This window comes from Camelus bactrianus, chromosome 2 (assembly GCF_048773025.1).
Source record: "Camelus bactrianus isolate YW-2024 breed Bactrian camel chromosome 2, ASM4877302v1, whole genome shotgun sequence".
Lineage (NCBI taxonomy): Eukaryota > Metazoa > Chordata > Mammalia > Artiodactyla > Camelidae > Camelus > Camelus bactrianus.
The window spans coordinates 15,837,538-15,850,169 of NC_133540.1; the positions used below are offsets into that span (position 1 = coordinate 15,837,538).

At 41.3% G+C, this 12,632-nt stretch overlaps 1 long non-coding RNA gene across 1 annotated transcript in view; it reads right to left on the bottom strand.

Moving 5' to 3' along the window:
* The window catches only part of LOC141579574 (uncharacterized), a 62,877-nt gene that overhangs the window by 17,597 nt on the left and 32,648 nt on the right, over positions 1 to 12,632 (bottom strand). The gene's annotated exons all lie outside the window — the stretch shown is intronic.

Below are 12,632 nucleotides of genomic sequence, written 5' to 3' on the forward strand. Positions count from 1 at the left end.
ATAGTCAGTCTGATCCTTGGGATCTCTGCAGCTAGAATAAAGAAAAGTTAAGTCTGTAAAACTGTGAACAGCCTTGAGACCCTAATCAAAGCCACGGACACATGAGTTAACACGCTAAATATGTATATATATATATACACAATCCACACTTTTTTCATATAAGCTGTTTTGAATTCCTTAAAATAGCTACTATGTTAATTCCAACTGTACACACTGTTGTAAGTGTTTCTCCCACTATGAATGCAATATCACACAAGGCAAAAAAAAAAAAAAAGTCACCCGTTCCTTAAAATTTATAAGCACAACAGTATCCAATGGGCAAGAACTGTCCTCTGTCAGGTGTAAGTTGAAAGAAAGCTACTTCTAAACATCCTGCTAAATGAAATTCTCTTGTCTCCCTGAACAGCAGGAAGGTAGGACTATTGAAGAAAACAAACAAAACACGGGGCAACTTGCTAGAAGCATTTGGGGAACATAAAACATCCTCCTAGTTCAAAATTTGAATTGGTCTTAGTGTTTTCAGAAGATGACCACTGAGCAGACAACTGGGAGAATGACCCAGCCACATGCAGTGTGTGGGAAGCAGTTAACTTGGGCCGCTAAGCTGCTGGCTGGGATACAAGCCAGAGAGAAGAAACATTTGTTATAGAAGCCACAGCTGATGAGAATGGAGCTACACTAACAGGAACAGCATGGGGGGAGGACACAAAACAGTGTGATTACTTGTCCTCTCCGTAACGCACAAGCAAATTTGCCACTGGAACCACGAACCTCTTCCACTTATTTGCAATAGAGAGACTATTTACTTTCAACAATAGGGTACATGATCTAATGTAATTGAAATTATTATTAAGCACTGACATATTTACACAGAGCTTGGACATTCTAAAGCTTTCTTTATCCCTTTTACTAATGCAAAGCTGCAGCTAATTCACTTCTCATATAGGCTAGAGAAAATACGTTTACACTTGAAGTTTTCTAAAGACTGTAATGTACTGGAATTGAAGTGCCTAAAAGATAAAGTCTCTGTTTTGACCTGGTTCTAAAACTGGTGTAGAAATGACCTCAGCTGCAGAAGGAGCTTAACAGACTCAGTCATCTTGATTGCCACTTTCTCATATATGGCGTTCAGGGTCACGATGATGATAAAACTGATGAGGGAAGCAGTGATGGGCGTGGCCCACCTGCACAGTCAGGTACTTCTGGATTGGGTCTCTTCCATTCAGGTTCTAGGGAAGTTCTGCTGAAAAAACAATGAACACTGAAAGTCCGTAGACAATGATCCCAATAACTGAAGCAATGGTCAACAAGACCTGACAACCCAAAAACCTAGCAGCATAAGGCTCACTAATGATCGTATTTTTACACAGAAAACTTGCCCCCAATCCACGCTTAAACAGAAAACATGCACGTGCTGTAAACCTCACATAAACGTGAAAAGTGATGTAAATCGCATGTAAATGCCACAAGAGACGTGAATATCAGGCATGTTAAATTTTAGGGGAGGAGGAATGAAGGATGTCAAAAAGAATGAGTGCATCCACTAATATAACATGCTGACAGCAGGAGCAGCTGTGTGCAGGGCATAGGGAATATATGGGAACTCCACTTTCTGTGAATTTTTCTGTAAACCTAAAACTGCACTAAAGAAGGAAGCCTGTTAAGTATATCATTAAATGGCTGAAAATGGAGTAACTGGTGGCATGTTCTTTTGGAGACAATTCTGTGATAGCAGAACCAATGAAAGTATCCCTTCTACATCTATAGAATTACTTAGGTTATGAACTAGTTGTAACCCATGAAGGGGATATGCTTCCTTTCAAGGGAGAACCTATCACTGATTCAGGGGTCAGCAGTTGCTAGCTGTCATCTTCATTCTTAATAGGACAAGTGAAGCTGTGGACATGCCCTGAGGGAAATAGTGGAAGTGACAGCAGGTCTCTGCTGATGAAAGCTTCACATGCTTTTCATACTCCTTGAGATCTTAAAATGGCAGGTATTCCTACTCCCTGCATTTGCACAAGATTCATGTCCCTGATCCATTGTAGTTCTGACTGTGTGGACCCAAGGACAACGGGAGTGTCTGAAGCATAATTTGCACGTGGCTGGTAGGGCTTCAGTTCCTCACTAGGCAGGTATTTTTCTGCCCACTGAAGAATGCACATTAAAGGTCCCATTTTTAAACTGTTTTCCTTCCATCTACCTTCTTGGTCATAGTCCAGAAGCATGTACTCAGGGTCCCTGGCTGCTCCTGATGGCTGCCCCAGAGAGAAAGCTACAAAGAATGTGAATTTCAAGACTAAGTGAACCACATCATGTTATTTACAGTAACAGCGGGAGGCTGGCTTGCACCTGCAAGGGAGAGCAGATGGAGTGTTTACAAGCCCCTCCTGGAGCCACACTCCTGCATCTAGATCCCAGCTCCGATGCTAGCTGTGGGGCCTTGTGTAAATTTCTTATCTTCTAGGGGCTTCAATCTCCTCACCCATATAATGGGGGGATAATAATAGCAATTTATAGGACTATTGTGATCAGTCAATGATTTACTAATTGTGAAAACAATTAGAACATTAACCACAGGCATGTGAAAAACTCTACCTAAGTATTAGCTATGAATATGGTGACCAAAGTCTTAAAAAGGTGTTTTTCTTAGTTTTTAAGCCATCAGTTTGTAGAGAAAGCATTTTATTTTCTCCTCTACTCTCTTTCATCATCCTTTTCTTCACAGAAACTCTTCATGATTGTGAAAGGAATAACTTTTTGGTGTGTGTGTGATTAAATGTGAAAATTAGTTAAGGCTGAGAAAAATGTATTATAGAAGGTATATAAAGCCTTTCCCACTTGTACAGCACATATAGGCCATTTAAATGCTATGCATTTTTAAAAAGTCTGCATAATAATTTTTTAATAATTTATTAAGTAATCTTAATAGTTAAGACTCTTTAAATGCTTACTATTGCTTCAGCACACGTCTGTTTTTCTAAATCCTCACAATCACCCTGTTGGGAAGGTAATATTATATCTCTTTTACAGATGAGGAAATAGAGCCACGTGGAAATGATGCAATTTCCCCAAATGAAGCAACTATTAAGTGAAAGAATTGAAATACTCAAAGAGCCCAAAGACACACTAACTGTATAGCACTGTCTCCAACATGGTCTGTGAAATTAATTGTAATTCATTTCAGAACTTTTACAAACTTGACACATTTCCATTTTTCTTCCAAGCACTTAATGGGTTCAATATTTCTTATGAAACAGGAAAGCTTTCCATTCTCCTTCCTCAAGTTTCTTCGTATTTATCATATTTTCTGATCATAACTTTAACATTTGCTCATTAAAGAAAATTTGAAAGTACTCAGTAGTGGACAGAACTGTTGTCCTGGATCTGTCCCCAGTCTTAGAAGGGGACCCAGATTTTGCTTTAGGATAAATAACCTCCCTTTTGTTTTTTGTCCTGTGATTTAAGCTCGATTAACCCACTCTTTCTGAAGCACCAGAGGTAGATCTCAGTTGGTTTAAGACAAATAATACCCGTCATTGTATTGGCCTCGCACATGATTGGAGAATTGACAAATAACCCAGTAAGAGCCACTATTATGTGAGGAGATACGTGCTTGTGCCCATGTGAATGATAAGCTTCCTCTATCAAGAGAGGAAGCTGCCAAAAGAGACCTCTCTTGGTTTGGATGGATGATCTGGGATGCTGAGTGCCTAGAAGCAGCATGCTGAGACATCATTGGACACCGAATGAAGACAGGACAAGACCAGCCCTTGACATCATCTGGGCTACAGTATCTCTCCTTGACTGAAGCCAGACCTCAGATCTGAGGTTTTCATTTACAGGAACCAATAAATCCCATGCATCCCCATTTTTTGGGTGTTGTTTAAACACACTGGAAATTGATTTTGTCACCTACAATGAAAAGACTCCAACTCTGAAAATGAATAAAAAATAAATTAAGAAAAATGCTTCTACCTATAGACATAATTCCTTCAGAAGGGTTCATTGTTTGTATATTACAAATCATTTTATATATTAATTTTATTCTCAAGCCTATCATAAGCATAACATTTTGACATGTCATAAAAAATTTTCATGGACACACTTTTTCATGGCTGGGTATAGTTCTACTTTGTGAAGGGTTGGAAGAATATTTTGGTTGAGATTTTATATATATATATATATACATATAAAAGTATGTCTGTGACTTGCATCCATACTGACTTTTCCCTGCCATTTTGAAATACTTCCTGATTAAAAGTTTTTCAAAGCTGAATTAGTGGATTAAAGCATAGGAATATTTTTGACTCTTGATATCAACTGCCAGACTGCTTTCTAAGAAGGCTTGAGGAGTACACTAGAAATTAACACAGCATTGTAAATCAACCATACTTCAAAAAAAATATCCAGTAACCTAGGCATGGGATTGGTGATCACTGGCATTTCATCCTCATAAACAGAGCTGTGTCACTTGAGAGGTGGAAAACTACTTCATTTTGATGTGCACTGAATTACCATTGGAGTGTGACATCTATTTTTTCTTTGTGAATGTGTGTTCCTTTTCTCTGCCTTCTATGCTCCTGAGATTTTTGATGTTACATTTGAAGTGATCTGAACTCTCTATGTATTGAAGGAATTAGCCCCTTGTTGGATTTGTAAACAAATAACATCCTCTGGTGTTTTGTTTAAAATTAGGATGCTTCTGATGCATGGAAATCTTTGTATACTTTCCTCAGAAACTTACTGCTCATCTAGAGTTTGTGTAAACATCCATATTTATTTCTAGTTTTTTTCTAATTGTGTTACTTTTTAAATGTTTCTGGAATTTATCACAATATATGGTTCACTGTATGATTTCAATCTTTTCTTTCCCCCCCAATTAGCTAACGAGTGTTCCATTCACTGAATAACCTTTATTTATCTCCCTGATTTGTAATGCCTTCCATCTCTTATATTAAATTATTATTGATATCAGAGCCCATATCTGGACTTCCTGTCCTATTTTCTAATCTGGCTATTCTTGAACTACTAAAAGTCTCATTATCTTATTAATTATTATATTACTAATATGATTTTATTCACAATAAACCCCAAATCAATTTTATAACTTCTGATATTTTGGAGATATGATCTTTTAATCTAGAATCATGTGATTAAAGCTTCTTTTATATCTTTCAGTAGTTTTTACTTTTATTTTATGATAGTTCCTACTATCCTTTTCTTAGGTTATTCTTAGATATTTTACCTTGGTTGTTACTCTTGGAAAATTTTAGAAATCTTAATGCCTCCATCTGGTCTCTTAATCAGACCCTGGAGAATCCTAAACCACTGATCTGATTTGAACAAATGAGGTGAAAAGAATTGGGGGAAGCACTGTGAGCAGAAGAGACTGTGGAACCTCAAGAGTGGCGCCCTGCATTGGCTCAGATGTTCTCTGGAAAAACTTTTCTCTATGAGACTTCATAGTTCCCAGCTTGATTTTCAGTTTTCTCAGGATTTCACATTAGATTTTAAAAAGTCTGTGGCAGGTTCTTACCCAGAAAAAGAGCACTTGCACAAAGGTTTATATGTATACACTTTCCCCAGGTGGTAAATGGAACACGCTCTTCTTCCTAATTAAAAAAACAAGTTAAGTCAATCAAGGGATTACACCTATGAAATGACTTTTCTCCTAACTGGTCAATAAATCCTAAACATAATTTAAAAAAAAAATAATTTTCAGACATAGCCTCATTATTTGTAATTGCATGGGTTTTTTTCCTTTTTTTTTTTCTTTTCTTTTCTGTTAACGATTTCAAACAAACAACAAAATACGTACAGTGTTCATTTTAATACTATTTTTTGAAAATGCATATGTGAACAGTAAACTGTTTCCCTTCCATTGTCTGAGCTTGGGGATCTGGGTACCTGACGAGGCCAAGCTGTAAAGCTCTACTCCTGAGCTGGCCTTAGGTTTCAGAAGTGACGCTAGTGACAGCAGAGTCCGTGCAGGACAGAATGTTTCACAGGTGTCGGCAGCTAACTGGTCTCCACTGTGTGTTCCTTTGTTGAGCTTTATGTGTTTATTAGCAACAACTATGAAGTTTTAGAGTTTCCATTTTAGAGTTTATATTTATATTTCATTTTTAGAGATGAAATCAGTAAGACTCAAGTTTTACCTGGATAATGAAAGCAGATAAAGTATAATAATAGCTGTCACTAAGTACATGGCCTTTCCTCTGTGCCAGGAAGTCTTCCAAGTAGATTCTGCACATAAATTCAACCCGTCCTTACCATAGTCATGAGGAAGCAACCCTCTTATTCTGATTTTATAGGAAACTATGGTACAGAGAAGTTAAGTTGTCCAAGATCACTCAGGAAGCAAGCTGCTTTGTTCAAATATGAATTTAGGCAACTTCATTTCCAAGCTCTCACTACCACAACGCTGGCCTCTCTAAACAATGGAGCATACTTTCGCAAGTAAAGTAAAATGCTTCAATTAAAAAACTAAACAAAATATTAGGCAATATTTTAAATAAGGAAGAACAATAAAGTGAAATGAGTTTTCATCTTCAATTTTTCAACAAGCATGTTCTAATGAAAATTTAAACTTATTAGCTGGCAATTTTAAATTTAAAATTGGCAGTTTAAATGACCAAAAAACTTTTATTCAGTATTTTTTTGTATACTGCCAATATGATACGTTTTTGTTTTTCAGGACTCAAAAGCATTATGAACATCTAATTTTGTCTAAGTTTCAGCTTTCAACTCTGAATGTACAGTCTTTTACCAACATATGCTTTGACTCACATCTTCAGTTGTAAACAATGGGAAATATTCATAATGGGGATTATTAGAAGCTTATTACATTGTAAAAGACAAATGTCACTTTCTATATGTAGCTGGACCTCATTTCTTTCCATTTATAAAAAGAAGAGTTTGACCTGCTCCCTCCAGAACTTTTCAGTGCCAACATTCTGTAGATCTGTGATTCAATTTATTAAATCTATAGTTGGAGACATTTTCAGATGCTCCTAGTAAAAGCATTTTCTTTCCAAGAGTTATTCATGCTCACAACCTACTGTCCTGCTGCTGCTGCTGACTGCAAGTACCATTAGCTCTAAATTATCTCAGCTGATGGAAAGAAGCAATAATACAGATGACTCAAAAAATCATCTTTTCATAGCTCTGGAATGTTGATACAAAGATATATAGTTTTATTTTTTTAATTTTGCAGCAGGAGAGGCAGCAATAAATTTACATTTTAAGTTATGTAACATGCCTAGCTCAAACACTGCTCAAACACTGATGGCACCTCAACAAATGCTTCCCTGCTTGTTCTACCCTTTCTCTGACTTTAGGATGAGAGCCATGCTGCTTTGTGCACATCCCAACCGGAAGGGGGAGCAGTGACCGCGACTTAGTTAAAGACAAATGGGCACCTAGTCTACGATGAAAAGGAGGCGGCAATAATGAAGGCACATGTGAAAAAATGGGAGTCAACTATAAAAACCAATGTGTCTTTCCTCCTACATCTATGTCATAGCAGCTAATTTATATTTTGCATTTATTTATTGGTGTTATGGAAGGATACAAGTCAATGCCTCTTTTCTCATACACTTATACCAGACCTTTTCTTTTCCCCATTTTTACTGTTAATATGAATGAAGGACCTCAGTTCTCTTCTGTGTCCACCATTCCAGGGAGTGCTCCTTCACCTTGGCTGCACATTATAATAACAAGAGGAACTTTAAAAACTTCCCTATGCCAGAATGTACCCCAGGCCACTAAGTACCATCAGAGTTAGCAGTGATGGAATCCAGGCACCAACATTTTTTAAGGTCCCCTGGTGATTCCAACATGCAGCCAAGGCTGACAAGCCCAGAAGTAAACAGACTAAATTGAACCTAAACAGCGACCGCTTTTCCTGGGTAATCTCATCTGTCTCCACGTGGGGACACCGCTCCTCCTATTCTGACCGGACTTGTTCTTCCTGCTCAACCGTGTCCCATTTGTACTCAAGTTATGCCTGGTGCCGCTTCCAGAGCTCCAGAAGTAAGGTGACTAACAGAGAGAGAGAACAGCAGAATGTGGATATTCAGTGATGACTGATGCTTCAGAAATCTGTACTTAATATTTATTACCCTTAACACTTTCGTAAACGGTTAATAAAATCACATTTTATTTATAGGCGATACTAAAGAGAAACATGAGTTAATGCCTTTTTTTAAGAAAAAAGAAAATGTAGATTATTTATTGAACTTTTGGAAACAGACTAGCTCTCTAGCTCATGGGAAAGGTATTAACGTGATGGTCAGACACAGGTGACTGTGTCTGATGCTAAAGTATCTGCTACCAGCACATTATGCCCGCTAAAAACACAAATATCTGGGGGATGGGTATAGCTCAGTGGTAGAGCACGTGCTAAGCATGTACAAGTTCCTGGGTTCAAGCCCCAGTACCTCCATTAAAAAGGAAAATTAAAAAAAGTAAAAGTAACTGTCACAATTTAAAAGCAGTGCACGGTCCACCCGCCAAAGAGGAGGTCCTTTTCCTCACATACCTCTGTCTCTTCGGTCCAATGGACCTGAGGGTGGGGAAGGGGATTAGAATGCTTTAGTAACCCCTCCATTTCTATTTTCCACCACCCCAGTCACACAAAATTAAAATAATATTCTTAAATATGGAAAACTGCCATTTTCCTCAATCTTCGGTAAAGTAATTTTTAGAAATCGTCATTCTGTTTTAAGACTCGTCAATTCAAATAGACAAAAACAGCATGAAATGTTTATTGAAAAATGTGGCTTCAGGGTAAATCCCCTAAGCCCTTCTTCCAACCAGACTGTTACTCCTAGGCCATAACTCTAGAGAAATTCCAGAATAACCACTGTTCCCTCCACCATTATACCTGAGTCTCTACCATGCTCTGAGAATAAAGAGAAAAAAGACACAGTCCCTGCTTCCGGGAGCTCCTAGGTGCACAGGACTCATCATGAAATGATGGCTGAGGAGGCGTGTTAAGACGGCTTGGATAACAGTCAGCAGTGGGTGCTCGGGGCAGAGAGCCGGAACTGTAGCCAACGCTCTCCCAGAGGAGGGAACCACTGTGGTGAGTTCTGAGATGCCCTAGAAGTGATCAGGTGAAGTTATAATGTTAAGGCCATTTCTCCCTGGGGAATTGCACATGCAAAGGAGGGAGGCCAAAGAGAGCCAGGTCACTTCCAGGAACTGCAAATAGTCTAGAAGTGAGAACAGGGTGTGGGAGGCAGGTGAGGCAACCAGGTGGAGAGATCACAGGTGCACATCACACAGGTCTCTGTGTGCCTCCAAGGTAAAGGAGACATGCAAAGTGATCTAGAAAGAAAAAAGATAGAGGCAGGGAGACCTATTGGCAGGTTCATGTGAAGGCCTGCTGAGGCCCCGCTAGGAGGAGAGAGAAGAAAACATTTCAGCAGGTGGACGGATTGGCCACAGATGTGATGGAAGGGCAGGAAGAGGTCAAAATGCCGGCCAGCTTTCTGGCTTTGGCAGTGTCCTAAATTATAGTGCCATTTCCTAAAACAAGAAGGGCAGGAAGAGGAGCAAGTCGTGAGAGGAGACAACTGATTCAGTTCTGGCTGGGTGCCTGTGGGCTCCAGGAGAGATGTCCAAAAGGCAAATAAAAGTCTAGAAATCGGGAGAAAGTTCTAGGCTGAGCCAAGTAGTTTTCCTGCTTCAAGAGGCTAATGGTTGTGAGTGGACAAGCTCACGAGAAGAGATGTAGAGGGGTAGCTCTCACCGTCCTGCACATGGGAAGCATCTGGGAGCCTTTAAAACATAGTGCGCCCCAGCCTGGTGTGGGGCCTTTGTACTGTTTATTGATTTTTAAATACTTTCCTTTTTTGGGGAGGTAGTTAGATTTATTTATTTTAATGGAGGTACTTGGAATTGAACCCAGGACCTCTTGCATGCTAAGCAAGTGCTCAGCCACTGAGCCATACCCTCCCCACCATTTTTTTGTTTTTAGACATTAGCTCTACTGAGCAGTCAGGGTTGAGAATCAACCTGTAGAGAGCAGAGAGCCTTGAGGTAGAGATCAAGGAGAAGCTTCCCAGAGCCCTGCAGACCCCAGCAAGGGCAGCCGGAGATGCAGGGAGCCTCGGATGGGCTGTGAGGAACGTGAACTCAACACTCCCCAATGACAAACATGTTTCAAGCACCCACTTCCCAGCAGTGTTTCTTCTGAGTTTACTACTTTTCCAGTAATACTGGGTGAGAATAGAAATAATCTGGACAAAGGGATCAAATTCAAATGCTCGTTCTGACCATTCTTAGCTGCGTGATTACTGATTAAAAGGTTACCGGTCTGCCACGTGTAAACTGGGGGACTTAGAACCGTGCTCGTGGTCTGCTGTGAGCGTAATGAAATGACAACTATAAAGGCACTCCTGACTCTCAGAGGTAATTGCTACTATTGTCCCCATTTGGGACACCAAGAAACAGAGTCACAGAAAGCTTCAAACATTTGCCCAAGATGAAGGTTAGTGTCTGGAATCAAGCCAATGACTTCTTGGATCCAGAGCCCAGGATCTTCTTACGAATAACACGGCACTGCCCAGGTTCCCTGCTCCAAAACCCGCCTCCCTTTGGCTCAGTTCCATGGGCCCTGCGCTGCACAGATGTCGTCACTGCCTGCCTGCCCGCCCAGTGTCTGACCCCGGCACTGCTCCCTCCATCTCACACACCGCTTCCTTGGGCACACCAACCCTCACGAGGCCATTGCTGTGGGTACTCGGATGTTTACACGGAAACGCAGGTGGCAGCCCAGCTTTTTGCTATAGATGCTGCTGTCAGTGGAGGCAAAGAGCTCACAGTTGTTGGCGGAGGCCACTTCTGGTATCCTCCTTGGCTGGAGAGCTGGATGGAATCCAGTTTCCCTCTGCAACTTAGACATCCAGCATGAGAGTTATGTAAGGCCATCTGGCCTCTCAACATAGAAATGATGCCCCCGCAGTCGTACTTAATATTGTAATCTCCTGGCTCCACCAGGGAGCAGAGGCCATGGCCTGTTGTCCAACAAGTTTTGTTTCCTTACACGACAGCTACAATGGGGTGAGTAAACACCGGACCAGAAAAACTACAAAGCCCTTGTGTACTATTTCCTGACACTTGCAGGTCACCCAAATACCCCAGATCCTCCAAGTAAACAACTAGTAAGAGGAACTGAGATGGCTCGTCTGTCAGATCCCTGATGGCAGGACGGATTTGTCCTCTCCTGCTCTCGGGATCATCCTTTCTCCTTCTGTGTGCCCTTCCCCGATAGAAGGAGACTGTTCTTTGTTTATGGGCTATGGAGTATTTGTGGCTGTCTGACGAGAACCTTCGAAACTAGAGCTCTTGGTGAGAATGGAAGCATGGCACCCACGTCTCATGAGCTCAGCTACCGAACAGCCTCATCTAGCCAAGACTGTGGCCAACACCAGGGGTCCACACTGTTGAGTGTTGGGTCTGGAGAGCAATGCCTCCACCACTGAGAAGCTGCCCCACCACTTGTGCTCTTGTCCCCATCCAGGGGGAGGTGACGCATCCATGGGGTGAAAGCCTTAAGGGCACTAGGTGACTGTGGACCAAGCTGTGACTGGCTGGTCCTGCCCCCCAAGTGACCCATGTTACCCTCACATGCAGAAAATCCCCAAAGAGACCCCTGCTTGAGGGAATGGGTCACCTATAAGCCAACTGTCCTCGGGCCACCTAAGAAGCAACACAGTATACACAGTGAGCCACCCACTCACTACAGTATCCAAGGCTCACAGTTCCCTCATGTGACACCATGTACCCCCAGCAAAAAGAAGACCGTTACTTTGTAATTGACTTGAGAATTCTACTGAAAACACTGCCTTCCACCTTCCACTTATGAAGTTCTTTCCACTGTGTCCCCTGCTCTGCAATTGTGCAATCAGTCCAGAGCTCCCTCATGAGAAAGGAAGGAAGGGGCCGGGCAAATCCAATAAAGGAATGGCACAGCCTTTAGCACCAAGATGGTGGAAAAGTCAACTCCCAGTAGATCTTGAGCTTCAATACACACTCACCGAAATACAGCAGGATGTTAAATGGCACTCACACAGGTCCCAGGACAGGTTCAAGGCTGACCATAAAATGTCAAAGGGTGAGTGGTGGCCCAATTTCTGGGAATCCCAACACCTTTCCCAAAGCAGTTGGAATATTCCTCCCACTTATTAGCATATGAAGATACTGAGTGCATAAAATCTAACAATCCCACAACTCGTGGTTGCTCTCTCTGCTGAGATAGACAGCCCACACACTGTCTGTGGAGTGTGTATCTACTTTTACTTTAAACTGGAGCACCCAACCCCCATGCCTCATGGCCTTTCTGTTGCCTTCTGAAACAGCCCACTCTGTCTATGGTGTATATATCTCTCTGAATAAATCTACTTTTCCTGAACTGTGGCTCTCGAATTCGTTGCTGGGCAAACCAAGGACCCACACTTGGTGAGGTGAATCCCAGGGACCCAAATATGACCTGGGATATGGCCATCCTCTCCCCCACATTTTCCTGTATCATACATTCCTTCCCAAAGGATCTCACCTTGTGCACTCCAAAATAGACAGCACCCATGTGTCCTGACCAGGATCTGCTCCTGTGTGTATCA